This window comes from Macrosteles quadrilineatus, unplaced genomic scaffold (genome assembly GCF_028750875.1).
Source record: "Macrosteles quadrilineatus isolate MER2022 unplaced genomic scaffold, UCM_ALF_1.0 Scaffold_57__1_contigs__length_777910, whole genome shotgun sequence".
NCBI lineage: Eukaryota > Metazoa > Arthropoda > Insecta > Hemiptera > Cicadellidae > Macrosteles > Macrosteles quadrilineatus.
In genome coordinates, this window is record NW_026542650.1 from 341,301 (window position 1) to 354,399 (window position 13,099).

Sequence of the window (13,099 nt, forward strand, 5' to 3'; positions counted from 1 at the left end):
TATTCAGGAGTAGGAGGGGTTGGTGGTGGTGGAGGTGGTGGTGGAGATGGAGGTGCATAAGCCCCGCCTAAGGCCTGAGCTCCCGCAAAACTATTCACTTCTTCGGTTGGAATTCCATAGGTCCTAGCAGGAGAAGCGATTCTCAAAGATCTTCCAGGGAACGAGGTCTGTGCTTGTGAGATGCCAGCTGGTGCTGATGATGGAGGGGGTGGGGCAAACGCAGGAGGAGCGAACCGTTGAGAGATACCGGCCGGGGCTGACTGTACTGGGGGAGTCTCGGCGCGGATGCTCGGAGGAATTACTCTCTGCAAAATTTGCTGATTGGCGTCATTTCTTCTTCCTAATTGGCGAGAAGGTCGGACAGCCGTGGGTTGCGGTTGAGGTTGAGGCTGAGTGTACTGAAAATAATATCAAAATTTTAATAAGTAAAAGGACAACAAATGAAATAGTGACATTGCAACTTTTAACTAATCTAGAATGATATTATTATAACAAAAAAGTATTATTTTAACTTCGTTACAGTTGAAACTATCTGTTGCAGTATATATCAAATACAGATGTGAAATCTGACGCACCTTTTAAGGCCAGAACGTCAGATATTTAAAAATAGCTCATAGAGGAGTTTTTTATAGAAGAGATGTTTAAAAATTACAATAACACTCGACACGACTAACGCCATCTTTTAGCGATATATATATACAGAGTGTCCCGGAACTCTCTACCAATATTTTAGGGCATTGCTCCTGGGTAAGAAACATACCTAAATATCATATTTAAACTGTCCGGAAGTCCTTATTTACTCACACAGCCGCCATTTGGTTTTTTCAGTTATTAATTTTTTTCTAAAGAATGGTTAAACATACGAAATGGAAACATTGCACAAACATTTATGACAACTAGACAAAGCTACAAAAAAATTACGACGATTTTTCAAATTCATAAAACAAAATGGCGGCCATTTAAAATTTTGTTTCTTAAATAACTCAAAAACCGTTAATTTTACAAAAATTTTAAATGGTCGCCATTTTGTTTTATGAATTTGAAAAATCGTCATTATTTTTTGGTAGCTTTGTCTAGTTGTCATAAATGTTTGTGCAAAGTTCGCATTTCGTATGTTTAACCATTCTTTAGAAAAAAATTAATAACTGAAAAAAACAAAATGGCGGCTGTGTGAGTAACTAAGGACTTCCGGATAATTTAAATATGATATTTAGGTATGTTTCTTACCCAGGAGCAATGCCCTAAAATATTGGTAGAGAATTCCGGGACACCCTGTTTATATATACTGTATGTATATATATATATATATATATATATATATATATGTGTGTGTGTGTGTGTGTGTGTGTGTGTGTGTGTGTGTGTGTGTGTCCGTTAGCACGATAACTCGAGCAAAAACTATCCAATTTCGATTAAATTTGGTACAAACGTGTAAACCTACGTTTATTCGAACGAGTTCACGAACCAGCATGATCGGACCATGGGAACGGGGTTTTATGGGGGGATTTATAGGGTAAAAATTGGGTTTTCTCATTTTTGACCCTCAAAACATAAAATTTCCCAAATTTCCTCTAGACCATTTTGAAGAGCTTAAAAAAACAAATAATTCAGTATATTGTTGCGGGCTTAGCAGGTTCTTTACAAATAAAACTTGGCGATTTTATAATAACTATTTATTTACACTAATTATTATATATTTACAGATTTTAGAATTACCTAACACCTAACTAACCCTATCTAAACCTAGCTAAAGCCTATTCTAAATTTACAATGTTTCTACTTACAGCTAGCCTCTACAGGATTTATCACTTCTGTTACAACACTGTCACTACACTGTCACTAGAGACACTACACTGTTACTGTTACTCTTACTGTCACTAAACTGTCACTGCCACTAGTACTAGCACTGGTCACTAACACCGACGGGCACTTGCTGCGACGATTCTCGGAAGGCTCAACTCAACTCAACTGCCGTGTGCCGGAAGACGGTCCCTTATATAACCTTGCCGTAGAACATTCCAGAGTGGAGAGTTCGAGTATCCGTTGTTTACAAACCGGCGTAGAAGTGTAGAAGGTTCTGGAGCCTCTATTGAGATAGTCCGTTGACATAGGTCTATTGTCTATCAGTGGTGCGTTCTGAGAAACCCGTGTAAACAAACAACCCTTTTGTGACGGCGCCTGGCTATTGTTGCGCGGGGCTCCTGACTTGTAACACTGCCCCCTCCTTAAGACTGTTCTGACCCAGAACAGATTTCTCTCGAAGTTTGGGATCTTCTGGACCTATAATGTCTCCGGTTCCCCATGGGTTGTATACGCAGACCACAATGTCGATGCCAGTGTCCTCAAAAAGTTCCTGCACTATATTTCTTACAATCCTCCATTCCAGTCCGTCATAACCACATCCCAGCCTGGGAATAGCAAGCTTTTTTATTCCGATCCGAAGGAGCTTGTCTCGCAGGTCTTGCAGGCTTCTCTTCAACGATTCGTAGGAGGGCTTCTGGCTTGACGTCTCCTTGGTTACGAGGTAGAACAAATGCTGTCCATTGCGCTCCAGGTGGAGGGTTGTGCCAATGGCGGGGTTCTGACGCTCAAGATCTTCGGTCCCCCCAAACTTTTTCCTGAAGACTGTGGCTATACCTCGCGACGCTCTCAGGTGTTCTGCTACACAGTGTGCCAAGGCATATTCCACTGGCAAGGTGAAGAGGTCCTTGTATAACAACCTCAGTCCCTCATTTCCATGTCTCTCAGGCACGACGTCTCTTTGCTTGGTTGAGAGGTTCCGAACTTGTTGGCCGTGATCTCCTTTGTAGAGTGCAAGCCTGTTAAAATGAACTATTTTTGGTTTGCCATTTGGTTGTTTCTTAATCCTGTAGATGACGTCATTTAAACGGGAAATAACTTCATAGGGTCCCTCCCATGAGTTCTGAAGTTTGGGTGAATAACCACGACGCCTTCGGGGATTATGTAGCCACACGAGATCACCAGGTGTGAACCCTCCTTTCTCGGCCTTCACGTCGTACCTCTCCTTCATCTTGTCACTTGCTCCAGATATGTTGCGACGAACCTTCTCGTGTATCTCGTCCATCCTCTTCCGCAGATCCGATACGTAGTCCTCGCCAACCACACATTCATCCGGCTTCAATCCATACTGCAGATCGCATGGAAGACGTAGCTCACGCCCGAAAACTACGTTGGCTGGAGTCTGGCCGGTGGTTTCGTTGACCGAACTCCTATACGCAAGTAGGAACAGGTGCAGGTATTGGTCCCAGTCCCGCTGATGATCGGAGACAACTTTTGACAGGTATCTTCCCATCGTCCTGTTCATGCGCTCTACCATGCCATCTGACTGTGGATGAAGAGGTGTTGTTCGAGTTTTCCGGATACCAAGAACTTCACACATTCTAGAGAATACCGCTGACTCAAAATTTCTTCCTTGGTCAGAATGAAGTTCGAGCGGGACGCCAAATCTGCTCACCATTTCCTTGATTAATATATCTGCAACTGTTACCGCTTCCTGGTTAGGCAGTGCATAGGCCTCTACCCATTTGCTGAAGTAATCCATTGCAACCAAAATAAATCTATTTCCAGTATCTGACATGGGGAACGGTCCTGCTACGTCAATGGCGATGCGCTCAAACGGGGCACCTACGTTGTATTTCCTCATTGGGGCTTTTCGTTTGTTGACAGGGCCATTTGAAGCTGCGCAGGTCACACACCTTCTGCACCAATCTATTACGTCGTCTTTCTGATTAGCCCAGTAGAAGCGCTCCCTTACTTTAGCAAGTGTACGATGTACCCCTAGATGGCCTCCAGAAATTCCATCGTGTACTTCTCTTAGCACTTCGGGAACCCTCTTCTTTGGAATTATTAGTTGGAGTTTGCGGTGCCCTCCTTCCTCCGATTCGACGACTCGCTTCAAAACTCCTTCTTCCATTAAAATCGAGTTCCACTGCGCCCAGTAGGTCTTCACACTCTTAGACAATGGAGCAATATCCTGCCACGATGGTCTTCCTTTATTGTCCATCTTCCATTGCATAACATGTCTTAGGTCGGCGTCTTCCTTCTGGTCCTCTGACATTCTCTTACTATCCCATTCGTCGTCAACGGCGGTCACACGATGAACCGATGCACTTTTGTCTTCCTTGCGTGTGCAGTGCGCGCAGCTGTCCCCGCATGGTCTTCTGGATAGTGCATCTGCATTCCTGTGGCTTGGCCCCGCACGATGGATTGATTCGAAGTCATACTCCTGTAATCTTTCTAACCATCTTGCAACCTGTCCTTCAGGAGACTTGAATCTCAGCAACCACATCAGTGCGGCATGGTCGGTTCTCAGGAGAAACCTTCTTCCATACAGGTACTTATGGAAGTGTTCTATGGACTTAACCACTGCGAGAAGCTCCCTCCTGGTGACACAGTAATTACGCTCAGGCGCTGACAGGACCTTACTGAAGTATCCGATCACATGTTCTTCTCCGTCCTGAAGCTGAGAAAGGACTCCTCCAATTGCTGTATTACTGGCATCCGTGTCAAGTATGAACTTTCCGTCTGATCGTGGATAGCTCAATATGGGTGCGCTGCATAATTTGGTCTTCAGCTCTTCAAAAGCTTTCTCGCAGTCGTTATCCCAAACAAAGGTCCTCTTGTCTTCGGTCAACTTGGTTAGTGGTTTGGCAATATTAGCAAATCCTTTAACAAATTTCCTGTAGTAAGTGCACAGCCCAAGGAAGCTCCTAACTTGGTGTTTATCCTGAGGTATTGGCCAATCAGTGATAGCTCTGATCTTCTCCGGGTCCACAGATACTCCTTTGTCTGATACAACATGGCCGAGGTAATTGACCTGTTTGCGGAACAAGTTGCATTTCTTGGGGTTCAACTTGAGATTAGCCATCCGCAGTCGCATGAAGACATTCTCCAGGTTCTTCAGGTGGTCTTCGAAGGATTTGCCTAGGACGATAATGTCATCCAAGTAAACCAGGCATGTCTCCCATGACAATCCCCTGAGGACGTTCTCCATAAGCCTTTCAAAAGTAGCAGGGGCATTGCAAAGTCCAAAAGGCAGCACAGTGAATTGCCAAAGTCCTATCCCAATAGAGAACGCTGTCTTCTCCTTGTCCTCAGGAGCGAGCCCGACCTGCCAGTAGCCACTTCTGAGGTCCAAGGTTGAGAATATCTGACATCCTCCCAGAGTGTCGAGTGTGTCATCAATCCTGGGGAGAGGGTAGCTGTCTTTCTTGGTGACATTGTTGAGAAGGCGGTAGTCTACGCAAAATCTTGTTGAGCCGTCTTTCTTTTTTACTAGTACCACAGGTGACACCCAAGGGCTGCTAGAAGGCTCGATGACACCATCCGCTTCCATATCCTTTATGATTCTCTCGGCTTCGTCACGTTTTGCCAGTGGGAGTCGTCTAGGGGCCTGACGTATGGGTTTTGCATCTCCGGTGTATATCTGGTGTTGTACTATATTCGTCCTTCCTCTAGGGCCACTTCCGTACTCAAAGACATCTTGCCATCTAATAATAAAGTCCTTTATTTTTGCACTTTGTTGATGCGTCAGCTCCTGACAGATGCTCTCCGCGAAATCTTCTAGCTCCTTCGGTAATCCATTTGGAGATGGCGGGCATGATTTTAGTTGACGTACCACCGAATTAACAGCCACGCACGTACCGATCGTTACTCCTCTTTTTATCGTAACAGGAAAACCATTCAAGTTCATCAGTTGCACCGGATTTTCATGTCCTAAGTTAAATAAGGATCTGGCGACAAAGACACCACGTCCAAGCTGGGATTCACTGTCACTTGCTGGCTCCAGCAGAACACTTTGCCCACTAGTCCAATCTCCTTCGACTGTAGCTTGAACGATGACCTGGCTGCGCGCTGGTAGCATTGTGTCTTCCAGTAGAAGTACGCGTGCAGAGATATCTTTTCCACGCCGAAGTATGACATCTTCGTCTCCGAGAGTCACTAGTCCTCTTGACATGTCCAACTTCAGTCCGTACTTCACCATTATATCGGTTCCCAAAATCACGTCCTCGTCTATGTCGGCAACAAGTGCGCAGTGTTGAAACACGCAGCCGCCGATGTGGAAGGTAGCAACCATCTGCCCATAGACCTGAGCCAGCTGACCTGTAGCTGTACGTAGAGACCATGTTGATGGTGAAATATCTTCCGTCGACACAGTGTTTGGATTCAGGATGGTCATAGTCGCCCCGGTGTCCAGAAGACAGCTTTGGAGACGCCCGTTCACCTTTCCGTCGACGTAGAAACTGCTCGACTGACTTCCCAGTGAAGCAACTTTAACACTTTTCCTCGGGGCTTTCCAATCGCGGGCTGACGGTTGCCCCTTTCCATCAACCCTCCTTAGTTTTCCTGCTTCGGTTCTGATGTGGTCGAAGGGCATTTACTCCGGGGATGTCCCATCTGTCCGCAGCTCCAACAGCGTATCTGCCGGCGACGAGTTTTTAGTGCCTCCAGCACTCTCTTTACTAGCTCCTCGATGTCCAGTGGAGTTGTAGGTTCCACGTCTGCCACGCGGACTCGAGCCTGGCCCCGCACCGACTGTCGCACAGCCTCGAACTCCAGTGCCTGTGTCAGTGCGTCACTCAGGGTCTTTGGTCTGGCGAGCTTCACTGCCTGTTGGGTCTCAGGTTCACGTAGACCGTCTAGGAATTTATCCACCGCCAAACTCTCATAGACATCATCCGTGACCGATGGATAGGCGTTTCTCACCGGGCGAGCAATGTCGGCTTCAAACTCCTGGAGTGACTCGCTGGGCTTCTGGATCCGGTTCCGCAGCTGTGATCGGTAGAGCTGGTCCATATGTCTATGTCCAAAGCGCATGTCCAATCTTCTTACTAATTCTTTGAAATTCTTCCGCTCCGCCATTGGCATAGCATGCAGAACAGCTAATGCATCGCCCCGTAGTGCAAGACACAGTGCTGAAGCCTTTGTCTCCTCAGTCCACCCATGGACCATAGCCGCTGTCTCGAAGAGAAGCATGTAGTCCTCCCAGGGGGTTTTGCCATCGAAGTGAGGAACGATGTTCTGAGGGGCAACGGCAGCAATGGTGGGCGCTGGCTTGGAGATCGTTTCTAGGGCGTTATCCTGCTGAAGTTCGCCAGTGCTAGCCGATGACGCAGGTGTGAAGCTCCCCGATGTAGCCATTTCCTGCCTAAGCTTAACTAACCTATCTTCTAGATTTTTTTCTATACAATTAAATTTCTCATCTATTTCATTCATCCTACTTTCTAAATCATCAACTTTGCTAGAATACTCATCTAACTTGTTTAACATTTTCGATTCTACATTTGACATTTTTGTTTCAATATTAGCTTCAAGGTTTTCTAACGCTTTACTAGTTTCTGACATTTTTGACTCTAATGTTTTGCTATTTTCTAACATTTTTGACTCTAATGTTTTGCTGTTTTCTGACATTTTTGCCTCAATATTAGCTTCTAGGTTTTCTAAAGTTTTACTATTTTCTGACATTTTTGACTCTAAGTTTTTAAGCATTTTATTGAAATCAGATGTTTCAAATAAAACGTTATCTAGGTCTTCACCTGCATCAATTAAAGCTTGTTTAAGGCGTGCCTGAAGGGCTGATTTAGTTCCACTAGTATCTAGATCTCGTTCTTCTAATTCTCTCCTCAGATCAGCTACTTTTAATTCATCAAGTTTTACACCTTTGAAAGCCATTTTTATGCAAAACAATTACAATAATTTTACAATAAATGATTTTATTCTTTGTAAACAAATTTACGACACAAATTACTAATATGTAACAAAGACCTTGAATCTTACTAATATCTAACAAAATCCTTAATTCTTTTTTTACAAATAAAATCGCCAAAATAATGCCGCTTTCTGACACCAATTGTTGCGGGCTTAGCAGGTTCTTTACAAATAAAACTTGGCGATTTTATAATAACTATTTATTTACACTAATTATTATATATTTACAGATTTTAGAATTACCTAACACCTAACTAACCCTATCTAAACCTAGCTAAAGCCTATTCTAAATTTACAATGTTTCTACTTACAGCTAGCCTCTACAGGATTTATCACTTCTGTTACAACACTGTCACTACACTGTCACTAGAGACACTACACTGTTACTGTTACTCTTACTGTCACTAAACTGTCACTGCCACTAGTACTAGCACTGGTCACTAACACCGACGGGCACTTGCTGCGACGATTCTCGGAAGGCTCAACTCAACTCAACTGCCGTGTGCCGGAAGACGGTCCCTTATATAACCTTGCCGTAGAACATTCCAGAGTGGAGAGTTCGAGTATCCGTTGTTTACAAACCGGCGTAGAAGTGTAGAAGGTTCTGGAGCCTCTATTGAGATAGTCCGTTGACATAGGTCTATTGTCTATCAGTGGTGCGTTCTGAGAAACCCGTGTAAACAAACAACCCTTTTGTGACGGCGCCTGGCTATTGTTGCGCGGGGCTCCTGACTTGTAACAATATTGAAGTGTTTTTGTATGGTTATTGGTTACGGAGAAAATTGTAAATTAAAAATGTCCATGTTATTCTTAAGGAGAATAAGTAAACTGTTGTAGTTTGCTTATTTATGCATATATTTGGATCAAACTTGGACAATCTATTTATTTTATACTAAGCTATTAATATTTTACTAAAAAACACACTTATTACCCTGTAGGCAGCAAATCTAGGTGCTCGTTAAACCCAATGTTATTTGAATAGATTTAATTGAAAATCAAATCAGGCAAATGGAAATCCGCTTAGTCTGCAGGTTTGCTGTGGTGGGGGTATTTTTCTCTTAAGTTCTGGATATCTCTTAAGTTCTTAATATCCAGGTTTGAAACCAACATACTTCAGGATACGATTACGTATTTTAAGTTTATTTTATTTTACATCCCGTCTACTTTTTAACTTTGTGTAAGTAACCAATCAATGCACTTACGTAAACAGTAGTAGGAGCGGCCTGAGCTACTGCTGCGGCGTTTCCTGAGGTGTAAGTGTAAGTCTGAGGGGCGAATCCTGGCCTGGAGCTGGAGAATGATGATGACACTCCTCTCTTAGGCCTCGTGGCTTGTTGGGACTGGTAATACTGCAACACGATTACACAGTGTCTATTACCTTGTACCTCGCTCTATAAGACACCTAGTAGATATTTTCAACACAATGTTGATTCTACATTATCACATTATCTACACTATCTACATTATTCTATACTATCTACACAGTGCGCTAGGTGTATTTGTAAAAATGCCAACAATGACCATTTATAATCAAAATGGTCTGGAAGCACGTCTATATTGCGGCGGGATGCGGGACTACTGCTTTCAGAGCAGTCTCCTGTCTTGCTGCTAGGGAAATCCCCGTACAATGTGTGTTAGGTTGGTGACGATAAACGCAGCCGCATCAACAATAGAATTCGGCAGCTAGGAAAACTGGCGTGAAAAAACTTATTTTGAAAGAGAAAAGTTGTAAAAATTGACGTTGAAATTTAGACATCCCATCTACATTATGAACTCTTGCTCCTCTTCTCCTTAATCTTGAAAACCAGGATTTTCTTCGTAGTTTAAAAGGGTACGAGAGGTGGTTGTTGGTTGATTTCATTTAGTTGTTGTACCCCTAGACCCTCGCTAGTGGCTAGTAGACCCTGGGGCAGGTGTTAAAAAGCATTAAGACGGGAGATACCAGTACTAAACTGACAATGCATAGCATTTTTATATTTTAAAACTGCAGCATAAGCTTCTACAGTATTAAAAGTAATAATAATTTTAAGGATTATTATTCGTGTTTTTTTTCGGGATCAGACATGGAGCACACAATATGCTGAAGTTATCATGTAGTTCTTTTAGGGTTCTAATTTCCTATTGTTTTGCAGTGGTGGTCCAGAATTTCATTTCCGGGGGGATAACCCACCAGTCACCAGTGGGGGGTATGGAAGTTTCCCCCCTCCCAAAAAAAAGGAGTCCGGAGGCCCCGCCCCCCGGAAAATGTTGAATTGAAAGCCTAAAAATGTTTTTTTATATGAATTTGAGCTCTTAAATATTCTCAATCAAATAATATTTATGTTAGCTAAAAATATAAAATATGTCGGGGGAGGATATATCCCTCCCCATCCCACCCTGGGACCACCATAGTCCAAAACGATATAGTCTTCTGGCAAACTATAATAGTTTTTGTTGCCAGTACCTGCTGATAGTAAGCCTGCTGAGCTGGCGTGAGTGGCGGAGAGGGAGTGTTAGCTACAGCGGCTGCAGTACCTTGACCACTAGTGTAGGTGTAGGTTTGAGGTTGAGCTCCTCCTACAGAAGTGGAGCTTGAGCTCGAGAATGAGAAGCTCTTGCCGTCAGTAGCTCGTTTCAAACGGAGCCCAAACACCTTTAAAGGCTTATCTTTCAGTATATGAATAGTCTTACAGTAAAAGAAATTGGTAAGGTACGATTAATTTTTAATGGATATAATTTTACACAAGGACATGATTCTGTGTCATAATATGATAGATTTTCGTAAATTTGACTTTGTCTATGAATTATTATGGTATGGGAATTGAAGGTTTTGTGCGGTCACCAGATCGCATTGTTGTTGATATATTAACCAGGCCGTTGGATAAAAAAGTCACATGATGAATGCCACTAAATATGAAGTATTTTGTGTATGAACAGTACTTTCAAGATTTTGGAATAAATACAGTAAATTTAGTTATATTAGTAAATATTATAATTGTAGATTAGCTCGTTAGACTACTTAAGGACAGAATGACTATGCTGTCCTTAAATACAACCATGATACGGGAAATGTAAACCACTTTTGTTATAATTCCCATAAACAATCATATTAGATGAGATAATATAGGTATTCTTTCTTACTCTCTGACCAATTATAGTCACAGATACTGTGGTAAAAAATTACGTTATTAAACCTTATTTCCTTACTTTCTCTACATTGTGGTTTATCAAAATAGTATAAGGTATAGTTAGGTTATAAGTAAGGTTAGGTTATAAATAGTAAGGTTATAGTATAAGGTTTGTTTCAAATTTTACATAATTGCCTGATTTTCTTATTAAAGAAATCACTTTTTGATATCATAGCACAAATAACATACTAAGCTAATTACATATTTCACTTACAGTGGAGGGGAATATCTGCGAGAAACCCCCAAACCTGTTGTCTATTCCGTTGTCGGAAGCTGTTGCTGTGGCTTGGGCATTCCCGGAGGTTCTTGTGTAGGTTACTGGAGCTTGTCCACCATAGGAGACTGAAGAGGAAGATGAGGACGACTGGGCATCCACTGCCACAGTCACCACACAAAACACACACACCACCTACAATAATACAAGTGTGTATACAGGGTGGCTGAAAAGTAACTTGGACCCCCCTTAACTTTTCAACCTTTTGAAATATTCGAAATCTGTTTGTGGAAACCTTCTTAGATATGAGAGGCTCCAAAAATTATGGTAATTTCTTTATGTTCCCCTTAGGGGTAGTGGAAGTAAGTGGTATATCAAAATTTGAAATAGGAAGCATGATCGAGTTTGGTATCATTTTACCAAACAATACTATACGTGCCTTTGCAAATTTTTAGCTATCTCCCACCCCCGCAGGATAAAATTTTCAAAATTAACCATTATTATTTTAGCCCCTCATATCTATAACTAGGTTGTGGCCCTTCATAACTAGATTTAAACCGATTTCAAATATCTCAAATAGTTCAAAATTTAAGGGGGGTGCAAGTTATTTTTCAACCACCCTCATGGTTATTTGGATTTAAAACGTTTTTAGGGTGCTATTTCGTTATTAGTGGTCTGATTTAGGTTTTCTTAAAAAACAAAAAAAAATAGAAAAAAATATTAAAATAGAAGCTTTAAAATAGTAAAGACAGAATACGAGAAGCAGGAACATGATAAGAAGTAATATGTAAAATTCGACATTGAGTATGATTTAAGAGTCCCACTACCTAAAATCGTACAAATGGTAAAACAGAATCACAGTGAATAGGAAAAGAAGCATAAAATGGAAGAGGATCTTTGAGCATCCGCCATAGCAGTCACGTAGCTATCCGGAAAAGGTGTAGGAGGAAAAAGTAATCATCCATCTTGTTTTCAGGGTCATCAAATTCCTTTCTGTGGTGTCATTTTGTAAAAGAAATATTACAATTTCAAGCAAAGTCCATTACTTTGATTTGTTTAAGGGTGCACGTGCTAAATACTAGCACATGTATTGGTATGATTTGTCTTTTTCAATCTAAACAGACATAAAGATGGCAAGGAAAACTTAGAAATTGTGGCTCTAAAATTTTGACGACTGCATTACTACAGCGGTGAAAAATGAATATAATTTTATATAATGTTTGCACACAACGCACCGTTATATTTGAAATGTTATGATATTAAAAATATGTTGCGTTTGCGTCGGTAATGCAACTATCCAAATACAAAAGACGTATCCTTTTCACTTTCTATTTTAAAATACTACTTGGGAACTCATAGCTTTACGAGACTGGTTATTATCGTAATCAGGAAAAAATGTTCTACATTTTATGTACCTAAATCAGAATACAAATCATTGCTCAGCTTACGTTAGAGCAATAAATAAATATGGCCAAACAAAATACATTGATTCCTTGAAACTAACTTGATTGTGTATTTTAAACAGTCAGACTTCCCCATTTTAAACTTATTTCCTTATTGAACCTTTGAAGAATGTTAACAATTGTTTTTGTGTTGAATATTTTATACAAAATAGAGATTAAAATTAAAGTTTTAAATTTCTATGGAAATAGTTGATCTTGAGTGAAAAAGAACAACGTCCATAAATTCATTTTAGATCAAAATGCTTTTCTCTTAACACTGTAGGCTATATGATAAAACACGAAAGGTCTTACCACTTATCAATATGTTTGAACAGATTTCCTTCCCTCTGTCCCTCTATAATGTTAGTGTAAACTTACAAAAAGGCAAATTTGACTAGACCCATTCAAAAATTTTATATTCCGTTATTTCCATTATTTTACTTAGAAATTACTTTCCCTACTGATATCCAGTACCTAATCCCTAGATCGATTGTCATATAACGAAAGACAACATTCGCCCAAAGAACAATGAATCTTAAAATCAATCG